The sequence below is a fragment of the Vombatus ursinus genome, unplaced genomic scaffold (assembly GCF_900497805.2).
Source record: "Vombatus ursinus unplaced genomic scaffold, bare-nosed wombat genome assembly UNPS02014807.1, whole genome shotgun sequence".
Classification (NCBI taxonomy): Eukaryota; Metazoa; Chordata; class Mammalia; order Diprotodontia; family Vombatidae; genus Vombatus; species Vombatus ursinus.
The window spans coordinates 19,186,813-19,203,468 of record NW_020954585.1 but is presented as its reverse complement, the minus strand read 5'-3'; the positions used below and the strand labels follow the sequence as shown (position 1 = coordinate 19,203,468).

At 38.6% G+C, this 16,656-nt stretch overlaps 1 protein-coding gene across 7 annotated transcripts in view; it reads left to right on the top strand.

Annotated features, from left to right (window-relative positions):
- The window catches only part of AOPEP (aminopeptidase O (putative)), a 568,440-nt gene that overhangs the window by 5,423 nt on the left and 546,361 nt on the right, over positions 1 to 16,656 (top strand). For all 7 annotated transcript variants that reach the window (XR_003570208.1, XM_027874398.1, XM_027874399.1 and 4 more), the window contains exon 2: positions 3,653 to 3,783. The gene's annotated coding sequence lies outside the window, so the exon portion shown is untranslated. The remainder of the gene's footprint in view (positions 1 to 3,652; positions 3,784 to 16,656) is intronic.

Below are 16,656 nucleotides of genomic sequence, written 5' to 3'. Positions count from 1 at the left end.
ACACCTGCTTTGTCATCGTTAACTAGCATTAATTAAACACCTAGTATGTGCCAGAGACTGTGGTAAGCACTAGGGATTCAAAGAAAGACAAAAGACAGTCCCTGTTCTCAGGGAGCTTACAATCTAATGGAGAAGTATAGAGGACACGCCTTTCACAAGTGCAAATAAGCAGCAGTTCTGCAATTGCAGTCTGAAGCATTGAGAGGTTATAGGTGACTTGATAGGTGTCAAGAGCTAGTATGTGTCTGAGGCGAGAGGTCCAACAAGTCTATGGGGTCTTTGCTCCTCACCTTCCGTGCTGGCCATTAAATCCAGCGTGGATTTCAACTATCAGACCTCTAGTACTTTATGTTTTGATCTTTCTAAGCCCACAAGGTCATAGCTGTTTCCAATACTCTTTCAGCAACAGGGCCGTATGATGATGGGCCTCTTTCCCCAGAGTGCTGACAGTAGTTCTTGCCTCTACACCAGGTGAGCTCCTTTGAGAGCAGTGTCTGTCTTTTGCCTCTTTTTGTATCCCCAATGCTTAGCACAGTCAGTGTCTGGCACATAATAGGTGTCTTTTTGACTGTCTGACTGACTTAACCACAGCTATGCAGGAAAGACAATGTCTTTTTGACTGTCTGACTGACTTAACCACAGCTATGCAGGAAAGACAAAACCAGAGTAATAAGACTTGCTGTGGCTGGTTAATGACTTTTGAATGGACCCCAGTTTAGGCTCTGTACCCAGCCAACAATCTGTCCCTTAACCGTGTCATTAGCAGACTGGAACCAGTTACAGAATGTCTGTGCATGCTCCAAATTGAGGAGCAGGACCTTTCCATCACATAGTACTATCATGACTTTCCAGATGCAGGCGCCTTTGGTTCTTCCATGTAGGGACTGTATCAACCTGGCATGCTGTACGTGCTCACCAGCTTTCCCTCCCCTCACCATTTCATATGTAAAGTGCTTTGCAAAATTCAAAGCGCTATGAAGATGCTAGTTTTCATGAGCTCTTATTATTTAAAAATATTTTTTAAGGACCCAAGAGACATAGGTCAAATGAGATAATACATCTAGGAGTATATTTAAAAGTAAAAAGCACTCTAAGTATTATAGTATAAAGTATTATCACTACTAAAGTATATTCTAATATAAATATTAAAGCCACACAAATTCCTTATACATGATGAATGGCTATGAAAAAGATTTCTGTCAGAAAAAAGAAGCTGTCAGGAGATAGGCAGTGAGTCATGGGGGCTAGACTGCCAGTCTTTCAGTTAGGAAGATTTGGGTTCAAGTCCTATTAAATGTTGTCAACCAAAGTGTTTGATCTAAGAAAGACAAACAAATTAGGTTGTCTGCACACTTATTTTCTCTCAAGCTGGCGGCTTGCATGCAAGCAGAGCTACAGACAAAAGGTTGAGCTCCCCTTGGAGTTGGGATACACAATTTTTAAACCCTTCCCACAGGGATGAAGTCATTGCATGGAAATACCCCTTCTATTAGATCACCACCCCCAATCTGGTCCATCTAGACAAAAAGAAACATGTCTCCACCCAAGCTTGAGCAGATTAAACTCCCTTCAACTGGGGGCTCATCAGGACAAGGAGACTTGCATTATCAGTAGTCCTTTTGAATGAGGTTCTGGTTCAGCAAACACTGCAAAGATCTCAGGTATGACCAGCTTGAGGGAAACATGAAGGTCTCAGGTACATCCAGCTTGAGGATTGGTCAGTCTGCCTCCTGATTAGATGATTCTGATTCCCAGATCAGTTTAGTTTCCTCTGGATAGTAAGGAATTTCAAGCAAATCAAGGTTGTTAGTAAAGCCATCAACCATTCTGCCTTCATAATTTTCATAACGTTTACAATGTCAGTGCCTCAGGCAACCTCTAGGGCAGGCAGACATTTATTAAATGCTTTTTCTGTGCCAAGCACTTAGGATATAAATATAAGCAGCTTATAAAAGAGAGGTGAACCTTGGGCAAGTCACTTAACCCTGATTGCCTCACTAAAAAAAAAAAAGAGAGAGAGAGCTGAAAAGGGCAGGGGAGAGAGGTGCTTCAGCAATGGAGTGATGGCAAAGTCCAGAGTTGGGAGGGCAATGAAACATAGCAGGGCTAGGCTCACTTCCAAAATGGAAGTCCCCCACAAAAGGAACTTATCAATGGCAGAAGGGGATAGACATGGTGGTAATCCCAAGTGTTTTTCAGGGTGAGAAGGCAGCTGAGTCACAGCAGTGAAGTCTGTAGAGACAAATTACCAGTCTGCATCAGTGGAGGGAGTTTTCTATACTGAGAAAATCAAAAGTGTAAAAGAAAAAAAGAAGGATTCAACTGATGAGGTCTAGAGGTTTAGGGTGCTGGGACCCTGAGATCGCAGCATGTGGGTCCTGCCCAAAATAATTCAACCCAAGCCTTCTTTCAGCCAAAGACAAGGTTTCTTAAAGATCCGCCATATTAGCCAAACTCTTAAGGAATCTGAGCACCTGTGAGCTATTAGCTAGATTATAGAAATCTGAGCCCCTTAATGGAGACAAGATGGACTTTATATAGAGAAAGACTATGGGAGGGATCTAGGAGTAGCCAAGTGGTGTATGAGGTAATAGACCTGGACCACTGGCCAAGGGAGAATGGAGCCTAGATAGGATTAAGGGTGGGAAGTGGCCTGGGAGGTAAGACAATGGAGGGCTAGGCTAGGTCAAGGGTAACAGAGAATTGGAAGATTGGGCATAGCCACAATGAAAGGCCAATTGATGGAATTACGGCCTCAGGGGAACACCAGAGACCTCCTTGATCAAGTAGGAGAATTCAAGGACAGATCAAGGGTTTTCTAGGGCTTCTAGACAAATAGGGCCCAAATTGGGACAAAGATCTCAGCTTGGGCCTGTACCCCATCACAACAACAAAATAAAATCAACAATGCAATGGGTTATAATGTTCTACATTTCCTATATAAGTTGACTTTAAGCTCTTTTTTCCAGTACTGCTCTGTTCCAACCATAAATAGTCATCTATTCATCCAGGCACCCCTATAAAGGTGGGCATTAGTAAGACTAATGGCCATGGCTAGAATTTGGACAAAGCCAGAAGGACAGGAAAATTAAAAGTCATTGGCACGTATGAGTGCAGTATTGTAACCATCTGAGCTGATTAGCCACTGTGCTTTGAGATGGTAACTGCCAAAGTGATTTTCCTAAAGCACAGATCTGATCTTGTTACTCTCCCATTCGATAAACTCCAGTGGTTCCCTATCACCTCCAGGATCAAATAAAAAAATACTCTCCCTCTCTCTCTCCCTCTCTCTCTCTCTCTCTCTCTCATTCTCTCTCTCTCCCCCTCTCCCACCCCACCCACCATTTCTCACTCTCATTGGGAAGAGACAGGTTGAAGGGGAGGGTAAGTAATGGGATAGAAGATAATATGAAAAAAATTTGCAAACCACTGTACTTTGACAGGGGAGTGTTCATTTAAAGAAAACTGGACATGTTATTTTGGTATAAGGGATGGGGATGTGGGTCAACCTCCCCTTATAATTGAAAAAAAAAGGAGGCAATGAAAAGTAGGTGGAAAAAGAGAGGAATCTGTAGAATTATGAAACCAGATGTTTTTATTTGTTTCCACATCTGTCTAGTCTGGTACATCTCCTCTTTAATTTCCTGCTCAGCTGTCTTCTATGATGACTGCAGAACCACCCAGTGAGCCTGTATCTTTAGACCACCCTGGTCCAACCCAAGGGCCTTCCGCCTCTCTTTCTGGAGTCCCTTAAATGTGCAAAAGAAGTATTCTCCGTGACAAGTAGGTATATCCACCGCGCCCCCCCAAAAAAGATCAAAGGTAGAGGGAGCACTCATACGTGGAAAAATATTTAGAGCACAGTGGGTGCCCATCAATTGAAGAGCGGCTATATAAATTACAATGTACAAATAGTAATGGACTGTTATTATGCCACAAGAAATGACTAAAACAACCGTTTCAGAGAAACTTTGAGCAAAACCTCAAGAGTAATTTGTTTGATGATGACAGTGTTGTAAAAAACGTAACTTTAAAGGACTTAAGAATGCTAATCAATTCAATAAGCAGTAATGAAAAGGCTTCTCTCCTCCCCCTTGAAGGAGAAGTGATAGACTAAAGGGAGAGAATGAAACATATTTTCATCAACAAGCAATGTGTGTTTTACTTAACTCTGTCTCTGTCTCTTTCTGTCTCTCTCTCTTTGTCTGTCTGTCTATCTCTCCTCTCTCTCTCTGTCTCCCTCTATATATATATATATATATATACATACACAAAACATGTACACACACACATGTATAAATTATATGCGTGTGTATTTGTCATAAGAGGAATTTTAGAGGTTTTGGGTGAGGGAAGAATAGTGGGGAAGGAATGAAAATAATGTCCAAAAAAGAAGAAAAAGCGTAAATTAAACATTAAAAATACACAGAAGAAAGTAGAAGGAAGTGTTTAAGGAGACTCAGACAAGTAGAGCAGTGTAAGTGCTACCATGTTAATTGTGATATATGCCAAAAAAAAACCACCCAAACTGTATGTAACAGAGATTCATAGTTTCATATATAATCACTTTTTTTGTTCTTTGTATGTGGAAACTTTCATGTTTGTTATATTTGTCAGGTTCATAATTTAAAAAAAAAAAAGCAGTGCATAAGCACCACAGATTTTCATGATAATCAACTTGCCCCTATCATAAATGCCATCTTACCTCTTTTCCTCCCTTGGACAATTCATCATTTTTAAACTCTCTTTTCCACGCTAAGGATTCTTCAGCCCTGACCTTTCACCTAAGCAAGAGTCTCACATCTGAGAAGCAGCACTCCACCAAAGGTAGCTATGTAACCAAGTACATCACTTAATTTTTCTCAGTGACTCTTCTTTCCTTATCTTTAAAATGGGAATGATTCTATTTTTCTTGGCCAAGCCTCTACTTGGTGTTGCCAAGGAAATGAGGACATAGGAAATGAATGTTCACAGGGTCCAGCAGAGATTTCTTCTTCCTCTTCTCCCCGTAGAATTTTTCTGTGATCTTGAGAATGAAAAGATTTGTGACAGCAAGAAGCAGGAGGATAAGATGAGCGAGGGAAACTTGTTTCTCAAAATATGGACTTCCTTCCAGCATCCGCTCTGACCAAGGCAGAGACTTAGAGAGCAAAGTACCCAAGAAGATGTTAGCTATACCTTACCATCCCCATGGAGACCTACAGCCTGAGCATTTCAAATACAGAGGTGCAATGGGGAACAATTTGGAACTCTGTACAAAGGAATATAAAACTGTGTGTGTCCTTTGACTCAGTGATACTGCTGCTAGGTCTGCACCCCTCCCCCCTAAGAGATCAAAGAAAAAAGAAAATGATTCATATATACGAAAAATATTTATGGTGGCTAAGAATTGGAAACTGAGGGGGTGTTCATCAATTGGGGAATGACTGAACAAGTTGTATGCAGAGCACGTTAGTCCCTTTGAGGCCAAAACAAAAATTCCAGTGGAGTCAACATAGAAACAATTCTATTAGGAATTATATCAAGTCTAACACTGTCAACACACTATCCTATCTAAAATCCTGTTTTCTTCGAAATTGGCTCCTCCTCCTGACTTTCTTAGTTCTGTTAATGGTCCTTGCCTTTTTTCCAAACCCAAAAGTTGGATGTCATCTCTGCTTCCTCCTTTTCCCTTACCCCTCCATATCCAATAGCTGCCATATCAATTCTTCCTCTTTAACATCTTTCTCATTTGTCCTTTCTTCTCTATTTGCTCAGACATTCCCTAATCTCATTCTTAGACAATTGCAATAGCTTCCTATATGAGGTCATTGTCTCTAGTCTCTTTCACTTCTCCATCTATCACCCTATAGTCAGATTAATTGTCCCCAAACACCTCTTTAGTCGTCTTACCTCCCTGTTAAAAGAAAATCTTCAATAATTTCCCATTACCTATGAAGTAAAATACAAACACTAATTGGGCATTCAAGGGCTTACATAATCTAATCCCAACCTACCTCTTGACCTTTGTATCTCCACTATCAATTAAGTATTTATTAATCACCTAATATCGTCCAGGCACTATGCTAGGTGCTAGAGATACAAGTAGAAAGAATGAAATGATCTGTATTTGCATCACTATTCTCCCATTCTACACCTTATGCTCCAGTCATAATGGTCTACCATGTAGCCTCCAAGCAAGTCATGTATGACTATTTCCACCGTCATTGCCACTTCCCTACAACATCCTCCTCCTTCATCTCCACTTTCCTTCAAGGTTTCATAACAATCTCCTAGTAGAAAGTGCATTAAATTTGAAATCCAGAGATGTGCATTCTAGCTCTAGCTCTGCCATCACGGAAATTTAGAGTTGTATCTTTTTATCAGCAGTCATCTGGTCCAGGCCATACCCCACAAAAGAATCCCCATTACAACACATATGCATGCCGGTTATCCAGAATTTGGTCAAAGACCTCCGATGGTGGGAGAGAGGAAGGAGAGGTCCCCTATCTTCTAAAGCATCTGATTATATTTATGGATATAAGCTATAATCTTACAATATAAATATATGATATATAATATATTATAATACATATTATATATGACACATATAATATAATGCAAATTTTCCTTTTTTCAACTTCCACCTTGGATTAAATGACCTTTTAGGTACCTTCTAACTCTTGTTATGTGAATGAATTACAAATTAGTGGCATTGACAATAAGCAACATTAATTTAGAGGAAGAAAGGATTCTAGGATTCGATAAAATGTCACCTCCTCCAAGAAGGTTTTTCTTACTCTATCCCATTAGAAATGATCATTCTCTCCATGCCTTGTCTCTCAGTGATCCCATTAGCTTCAATGAATTTAAGTATCATCTCTGCTCAGATAGTTCCCAAGTCTTTAGGTATGAACCTCTTATATTCCTGAGTGTCAAGCCTGCACCACCAATTGTCTATCTCAAACTCTACATGTCCAAAACAGAATTCACTGTATTTTCCTCGAACCCTACCCCTCTTCCTAACTTTCCTATTTCTGTCAAAGACAGAACCATCCTGAGAGTCATTCTCAACTCCTCACTATCCCTTATCATTTCTCTTCCCCAGTCAATTGATTGCTAAATCTCATTTATTCTACCTCCTCAAAATCTCTGCTATTCCTCTATTTCTCTCCATTCACACAACCCTTCCATTAGTTCTGGCCCTCAACATCTATCCTCTAGATGATCATTACTCCCTCTGCCTCAACCTCCCTGCTTCAATGCATTGCATAGCTGCCAAATTGATATTCCTAAAGCTCAGCTCTGAGCCTGTCTCATTCTTGCCCAAGAAGCTCCAGTGACTTCCTATTATCTCTAGGATAAAATACAAACTTGTCTATTCAGCATTTAAAACACCTCATAATTTGGCTCTAGCCTACTTTTCCAAGCTAATTACTCATTTCTTTTCTCTATACCTTCTATGTTCCAGCCAAACTGGTTTACTGTAATTGTTTTTCCTTGCACATGACATTCCATCTCCTATCTCTGTGCCTTTGAATAGCCCTTACCTAGAACACTCTCCCTTCTCACCTCTTTCTCTTGTCCTACCCAGTTTCCTTTAAAGCTCAGCTTAAGTACTTACACAAGTCCTTTATCTCTTCAGTTGCTAGTCTTCTCTTCCATTTTTAAAAAAATATTGGTTCTTCCTATCTCAGTGAGGCTGGAAATGTAGAGGTTAATTATGGACCTGATCCCATTAATGATTGGCACAGGAGATTTAACCAACTTTATTTTTTTTCATCCCTGGGCCAGTTCACCCCTCCTTAGTTAGCCTGGTGGCCTCTTATTCCTGGGCCTCACCAAATCAGTTCTGGACTTAGTGCCAACACCCAGTTATCTTAGACTATTGCAGCTCCTGAACTGAAGAATCAAGTTCTGGGGCAGCTAAGTGGTGCAGTGGATAGAGTACTAGCCCTGAAGTCAGAAGGACCTGAGTTCAAATCTGGCCTCAGACCAGATGCTTGACACCTTACTAGCTGTGGGCAAGTCACTTAACCCCAACTCCCTAAAAAAATTGTTAATTTTGGGGCAGCTAGGTGGTGCAGTGGATAGAGCACCAGCCCTGAAGTCAGGAGGACCTGAGTTTAAGTACAGCCTCAAACCAAACACTTGACACTTATTAGCTTTGTGACCCTGGGCAAGTCACTTAACCCCAATTGCCTAAAAAGAAAAAAAAAAGAATCAATTTCTACCTCCTCAGCAGCAATGAAATGCTATACTCTACCATACCCATTTTAATATTCACTTTTAACATACATTTTTAATTTGTTTATATGTGCACATGTGGTTTCTCCCAATGTAAATTTCTTGAAGACAGGGATTATTTCACTTCTTTCTCTGAATCCCCAGCACCAAACAATGCCTCATATATGGTAATAATTTAATAAACACTTGTCGGACAACTGATTGAGTCCTATTCTCACACAGCTACCATCCTAGTTCAGGCCCCTAAAGCCTCTTGCCTAGCCTATTGTAATAGCCTCCTCCTAATTGATTTCCCTGCTTTCAGTTTACTTCCTTTCCTAATGCATCCTCCACACAGTTGCCAAAATAAATCTTCCTAAAGCACAAGTTTGACTGTATCACTCTCCTGTTCAGAAGTGTTCGCTATGACCTCTAGGAAAGGGATTGGCAAACTACAAGCTGAGGACCAAATCCACTTTGGCCTGCTGGCCAGAGTTTGCTGACCCCTGTTAGGAAAAAATAAAAAACTTAAAATTTGGCACTTAAGGTGTTCCACATTTCAGCCCCTGTCTACCTTTCCAACCTTATTTCATATTTACTATCCTTCGCAAAATCTATGTTCAACTAACCCAGGCTACTTGCTCTTCCTCAAACTTAACACAGCATCTCTCACCTTTATCTATCTATACAAATTAACATTCTACTTGGACCACAGTCACTACTAATTCCTTACCTCCAGATTCCTTGTTTTCCTTTACACTTCAGCCCAAGTATCACTCTCTCCATAAAGCCTTCTGTCATGTTATCAGCTATTAGTGCTCTTTCTCCTCAATTTACCTTGTATTATACTAATGTGAATACTTAATATATCCCAATGGTCCAAACAAAATGTTAGTTACTTGCATATAGGGACTGTTTCTTTTTAGCTTTATGTCCCTAGCACCTAGCATAGTGTCTTGTCCGTATTAATAATAAAAATAGTTGGTATTTACATAGTGCTTTAAAATTTATAATTCTCTCCATTCACACAACCCTTCCATTAGTTCTGGCCCTCAACATCTCTCCCCTAGATGATCATTATTCCCTCTGTCTCAACCTCCCTGCTTCAATGCATTTCATAGCTGCCAAGCTGATATTCCTAAAGCTCAGCTCTGAGCCTGTCTCATCCCTCCCCCAAAAGCTCCAGTGACTTCCTATTGTCTTTAGGATAAAATATAAACTCACCTGTTTGGCATTTAGAACACCTCATAATTTGGCTCCACTCTACTTTTCCAAGCTAATTATTCATTTCTTTTTTACATAAATTATCTTGTTTTTCCCCCACAGTAACCCCAGTAGGTGTTATTATTACTCCCATTTTACCCATGAGGAAAGTTAAGTGACTTACCCAGTCACATAGCTAAAAACCAATCAATCAGTAAACATTTATTAAGTGCCTACTATGTGCCAGGCACTATAAGCACCGGGAATACAAAAAGAAACAAAAGACATTCCTTGTCCTCAGGGAGATCACAGTCTAATGGAGGAAATAATAAGCAAACAAATATATATAAAGCAAGACATATACAGGATAAACAGGAAATAACAGAGAGAAGGCACTAAAATTAAGAAGGGTTGGGAAAAATTTCCTGCAAAAGATGAGATTTTAGTGGGAACTTAAAGGAAACCAGGGAAGGCAGTAGGGAGACATGAGGAGGGAGAACATTCCAGTCATGGGGACAGCCAGAGAAAGTGCCCAGAGCTGAGAGATGGAGTATCTTGCTCCTGGAACAACCAGGAAGCCAGTATCATTGCATGGAAGAGTAGGAGTCCAGGAGTAAGGTGGAAGAAGACTGAGAAGGTAGGAGAGTGCTACGCAGTTAGGTGGCAGGGCCTAGATTCAGAAAGACTTGAGTTCAAGTCTGGCCTCAGACTATGTGACCCTGAACAAGTCACTTAATCTCCACTTACTTTCATTTCATCATCTGTAAAATGGGGATAATAATAGCACTTACCTCTCAAAGCTGTTGGGAGGATCAAATGAGATAATAATTATAAAGTGCTCAGCACACCGCCTGGGATGTAATGAGTACTCTGTAAATGTTAACTATTATTATTAATAATATAGGTTATTTTGGAGTATTTTTATTATATATATGGATTATATATCATTATTGATATTATGGGTAATTTTGGGTTATTTTTATTATATAAATGGATTTTATATTATTATTGATATTGTAGGTTATTTGGGGATATTTTTATTATATATATGGATTTATATATTATTATTGATATGGGGTATTTGGGGGTATTTTTATTTTATATATATGGATTATATGTTATGGGATATTTTGAAAGCTAAACTGATCATTTTTTATTTGATCCTGTCAGTGATAGGGAGCCATTGGAGTTTATGGAAAAGGGAGTAACATGGTCAGAAGAAAACAAGTCTTCCAGTACTCAATCCAAAGTTCTTAGTAAATATTTATGGTCCTGCAAAGTCATACAATATGATATGGGTGTGACGGTAAATATTTAATGACATTTTTGTGTGCATATATGTACATGTATATATACATACATATATACATACACATTATGTGTACATATACACATAATATACTTTTATTTTTAATCTGAATTGTTAACATTTTCTCCATCATTTCCTTAAGTCTAGATAATGAACCAAACAATAAATCAAGCCCTTATTTGTAGTGTTTACAAGTTTCCAAGATGTAAATGTTCACAACTGAAACTCACCAGTATGAGCTAGCTCCAGCACGCCCTTGCTTAGCTGCTAAACTACGAGAATTCCTTTGAGCCTGCATGCTTTTCCATCATTGGACCTAAGAGAAGCAAAGAAATGATTTATATACTAAGTTATGACTATGTGTGCAGCCATACTTCTGACTTGCATCAAAAAGATAGCTTGTTTTGTATATCCATGTTTCATTTTCTATATCTGCATGGGTTTGCTACCCAATAAATTGACATTAGACACATATTAAAAGGCAGAAGCAAGAGACTTTTTCCTGATCTCACTTATTCAGCCTTAGATCACAGATTTATGGAAAGTCATTTGTAATAGGAGGCCACCTGATGTTGACTGGACATCAGTAGGCATCAGAAGTCCTTGGTTTAAGTCTCAGCTTGGCCATTTATTAACTGTGACTATCAGTAAGTCACTTCACCTTTCTGAGGCTCAGTTTCCTCATCTGTAAAATGGAGATTAAAATAGTTCATATTTACATAATATCGTTTCCTTGCAGATAAGGAAACTGAGAATATGGGAGGGTAAGTAAATTATTCAAAGCAGGGATTTGAAACCAGATCTTCAGCTGCAAAAGTTAATGTTCTTTTCAAACCACATAGGATAATAATTCCTGACCTACCTACTTTACAGGGTTGTTATGAAGAGAACGTTGAGAGCTATCTAAATATCAGCTGTTAAAGGAACACAAAAAATGATGTTATAGCAAAGTGAAAATAGAGTTTTAGGTGAGAGCTAAGATGACATTATTTCTTTCATCCTATTGCTTGGTACTATATAGTCTCCTTAAGTCAAATGAGACAAAGCACCATAGGGAAACTTAGAGATCCTAGGCAATATTTCCTGGATCTGATATAGCTTTAAAATAGTAATTTATGGCTCAATTTCTCTGTGTATAAGAATTTTAATTCTGGTAATCTAACTCCTAGTTCTGACTGAGATAATGCTCATCATACCTCTTTGGCTTCTCAGATGGAAGTCATTTGATTAACATAAATAACGAAATATGTTATAAACATAGACTCATGTGTTTCATAATCAACACATATTTATTTACACATTCTATAAACACATGTACACAAAAAGACAAAAAGACTTTTTTTTTTGAAAAAAGGAGACCATGAAGGGTTATGACATCTTGAAATACTATTGTGGTTACACATATGACTTTTTTTTCCCAGATGACTAATCAGTTGCATATTCAGGGGCCACCTAGGCAAATCTGTCAAGTTAGTTATGCTCTACTCCCCTTATCCCCCCACATTTTCATGCAAACTCACCCCTTACCAATCCACCCTACCTTCCATTTTCATTTCCCCTTACCCAAGTCTCTTCTTTTTCTGTAGTGATCATCTTCAAAATCTTTCTAATTAATTAATAAATTTCTAATTAATTTCCCAAAAATGTATTTTTCCTATCTCCCATTCTTCCATGGCAGAGATAATTATAACTAGCATCTATATAGTACTTTAAGATTTGCAAAGCACTTTACAAATATTATCTCATTTTATCCTCACAACAATCTTGGGAGATAGGTGCTATTATTATCCCTATTTTACAGATGAAGAAATTGAGGCAGATATTAAGTGATTTGCCCAGGGTCATAAAGCTAGTAAGTGCATGAGGTCACATTTGAATTCAGGTCTTTCTTCACTCCAAGTACCTGAAACTTCTACTAGAAACAACGTAATCTCATCTTCCTCTCTCCCACACATATCAGTCGCCTCCTCTGCCTATGAAAAAATCTAAGAAAATTCCTGGGTCTTGGCATAAAAAAAAAAAAAATCAGCCATTTGGATTTGTAGTTTGTCTTAATTGAAGCCCTTAGGTCCCAGCCTCCATCTTCACACACAGACACATTCAGTCTCCATCCTCCTGCCCACCCAGAACGTGATTCTCCAGTTATTGATCTGATCTTTTTCATAAATCGATATTATGCTTGTAAATAGTCATATCTGATTTGGAATATGGGCATGAAGAATGTTCTATGGTTGTCCATACTAAAGTTCCCAGAAGGTGGCAGTGTTACATGGATCACAAAACTAATCTCTAAATGAATACTCCTATGGTGAAAGACAGCGTTAACTCTACGCCAGCAAAAAGACAATATAGGCTAGAAGCTTTTCAGAGCCATAATTTTGGTTCCTGGAGTAAGAAACATAAAATGCCGCCTTGACTGGGTAAAATTGCAGAAAACGCCATCTGTATCAACTTTGTAATGCATGATATTGATGACATAGTAAGACAAATTCAACTGAATAGGCGTGGGGAAACAACTTATTATAATGACTTTTGGATGCAAAGGAAAGCATCTACTAAGGTTTGTCACCCTCTAAATTTCATTGCTCTAAGGCAAGTCCCTATTATAGTTCTGAATCTTGTTAAGGCCCTTTGGGCCAGGAGTCTATTCGCTACTCAGACGGATATGTTGGTTTATGGGCCTATTTTCCTGCTTCACACTTTGATGTTATTGAGTAGTCTGAATTTTTGTTCGATATAGAAACCTGGTCATCTAATTCTAGGTTCTTTACTTGAAGGAAGTTACTTATCTATCTGTCATTTCTTGTATCTTTTATAACTTAAAAAGGCCAAGGTCTCCCATTGCATCTAGGGCCATCTCCAGTCATCCTGATTTGTATCTCTCCACTGGACCCAGATGGCTCTGGAGGAGAAAGTAAGGCTGATGACTTTGCACAGCCCTGCCTCTCTTAAATACAATTCACTTGCATGTCATGGCATCACTTAACTGATGTCATGGTCCTCTTCCAGAATGAAGGAGAAACAACATTCTTCACCTACTTAAGGATTTCATTTGGGCATCAAAGACCCAGTATATTAAGCACTTTGTAAACTGTAAAATGATATTTTAAAATATATCATTATTATGACTCTGGGGGGAGGGCTAGGAAATATTGTAGCAGTGGATTACACTTAGACTTCTAAAAATTTATTATAATTATTAAATTAAGATCTCTAATCTCTTTCAATTCTAAGATTATGTGATTCTATGGCATAATAGCTGATATTTTCATAGAACTTTGAGGTTGCAAAGTGCTTACATATCACGGTACTGTAAATGTGCATGTATATGTGTATGCATACATATACATACATGTCTATATTGTATTATATATGTGCATGTATGTGTATACATACATCTATATGTATAAATATAAAAATCTCATTTGAATATCATAACAACTTTGAGGTAGATACTGCAGTATTAGTTTCTAACCATTTTTGTGTCATGTATTCTTTTGGCAGTCTGGTGAAGCCCATACACCCCCTCACAGAATGTTTTTAAATGGATAAGATAAAATACATAGATAAGGAAACTGATTACATTAGCAGACAGCTTTTCAAATCTTTTTTGAGTTCATAAACTTCACATTAAGAATTCCTGGAATAACTCCCATTTTACAGATGAGAGAACTAAGATGTAATGAGGTTAAGTGACTTCCCAGGTTAATATAGCTAGTAAGTGTCTGAACTGAAATTTGACCTCAGGTCTTTCTGACTTCAAGTCTAATACTTTAATATACCACACTGCCTCTAACGACATATACCCCCGGAATAGAGAAATTTTGCCACTTCCAGATCCTTAAGTCATGTTTGGAGTTTTCAGATAGGTTATTTTAATGCCAAAAATATAGGTCAGCTTCTCACCAGGTTAGGACTTGGCAAAGCTCTTTTACAGTACATGGTGTCCAAACAATCAATAATTTAGTCAGTTGTCCTCTATGTTTAATTGGTTTTTAATTCATTCTGGGGAGTTTCTTTCTTATCTTCCTACCAAGAAAGTAAACTGCATCTTGATGATTAATAGCCCAGTCAATAAACATTTATTAAGCACTTACTATGTGCCAGGCAGAGTGCTAGGCTCTGAGGATACAAAAAGAGGCAAAAGACAGTTTCTCCCCTCAATGAGCTCAACCTAATGGAGGAGACCACAAGTAAATAAATATATACAAACAAGCTATCTGCAGGATAAATAGGAAATAATTAACGGAGGGAAGGTAATAGAATTAAGAGGGGTTGGGAAAAGCTTTGTCGTCTGTGTGCAGAAGTTCTCAACAATTTTTTTTCAGTATTTTTCCTACATTATGGTATTCAGTTTTTTTAAAAAAAATTCATGTTCTTTTTTTTTCTTTTAAAGGCAATTGGGGTTAAAGTGACTTGCCCAGGATCACACAGCTAGTAAGTGTCAAGTGTCTGGTCTGAGGTCGGATTTGAATTCAGGTCCTCCTGACATCAGGGCTGGTGCTCTATCCACTGCACCACCTAGCTGCCTCAAATTTCAAGTTCTTCTGAGAGACCCATGGCCAATAAATTATTTCTGATCATCTTGTTTTCAAAGTCAATCACTTTGGCTTGCATTGAATTCATATGTTCTTTAGCGTTGTGGCTTTTTGCTTTTTTTCTATCATATTTTCTTCCATTTCAATATTTCATATTCCAAATCAGTTCATCTCTCTTTCACTCCTTTAGAGAGATTCTCCATTATGGATTCAATATTTTCAAATAATATAAATTCCTTTTATAATTCTGAGTTGAAATCTCCAAGTTCTGACCTAGATTCATCCCTAATTTCTTATTTTTATGGATTCATCTCTCTTTTGAATTATTCTGGAGTTTCTTCTATGTTCTCAGAGTAGTCCTAAGTATTCTGCTCTTCATCAGGCTTTGGTTCACTTTCCTTCACATAATAATTCTTGTTAAAATGAGTTTCATATTCTCATTGAAATTTTACTCATACTTACTGGACTTACTGATCTCCATCGATTTCTTTGTTTTGAACTGGTCTCTTACTAAAGCTTTTTTCTCCTGTTATGTTTGGTGTTTTAAACACTTTTTTCTTCCCTCATCACTCTCTTTCTTGTTCCTATCCCTTTGCTTGTGGATAAATTACCAAGGCTGGGCTGCAAGTCTACCTCAGCCTCTTTAGGTCATGGGTTTTAATTCTTGCTGGTCTCAGTCTTTGATCTGAGTAACCTCTGGGGAACAAGATTAGTGCCAACTGTTTCAGTTTTCCTCAGGAAAACTATCAGAGGATTGGGGGGAGGTAAAATTACATTTATATGGGACTGAACCCATTATATGGGTTTCTTCCTATATATATTTTAATTTGATCTGTAGGACACAAGAATGGAGTGAGGTGGTAGTAGAGTGGAAGGATCCTTTGGAATTAGGTGAAAAATAAAAGCTTCATTCTGTTATATCATGAGCCAGGAGTAATAGGAAGGTTGTCAGAACTTAACAGGAACCACACTGTGCCAGGGGCAGCTGACCTGCATTGCATTACCATTATGGGTATGCAGGGTGGCACGTAATGGGCTATTTAAGGAGGAAGAGATGATTGTATCAGTGGTGGTGATAGATTGTCCATTATGTGAAGCTATTTCAGTTTCCTTTGGAAAGCATCTCTGGTCCCAGGAGGAGAGGAAGACAGTGATTCAGGAGCTAAGTCCTTAAGAAAAGGAGGAGAACGAACTGGGGACCAGCAGCCACTATGATTTGGATAGGGTGGAAAATTTTTACACTATTAACTTCAAAGAAGAGGTTGCTGAGGGATGGTGGCAAAGGGAGAGTGTGAAAGTGGCAGTGAAGAGGAAGGAATATTCCAAAAACCCCTCCAGGACTAATGCGGGGGGTGGGGGGGAATGAATGAAGATGCTAGAGAAGGTGACAGGACATTCGGT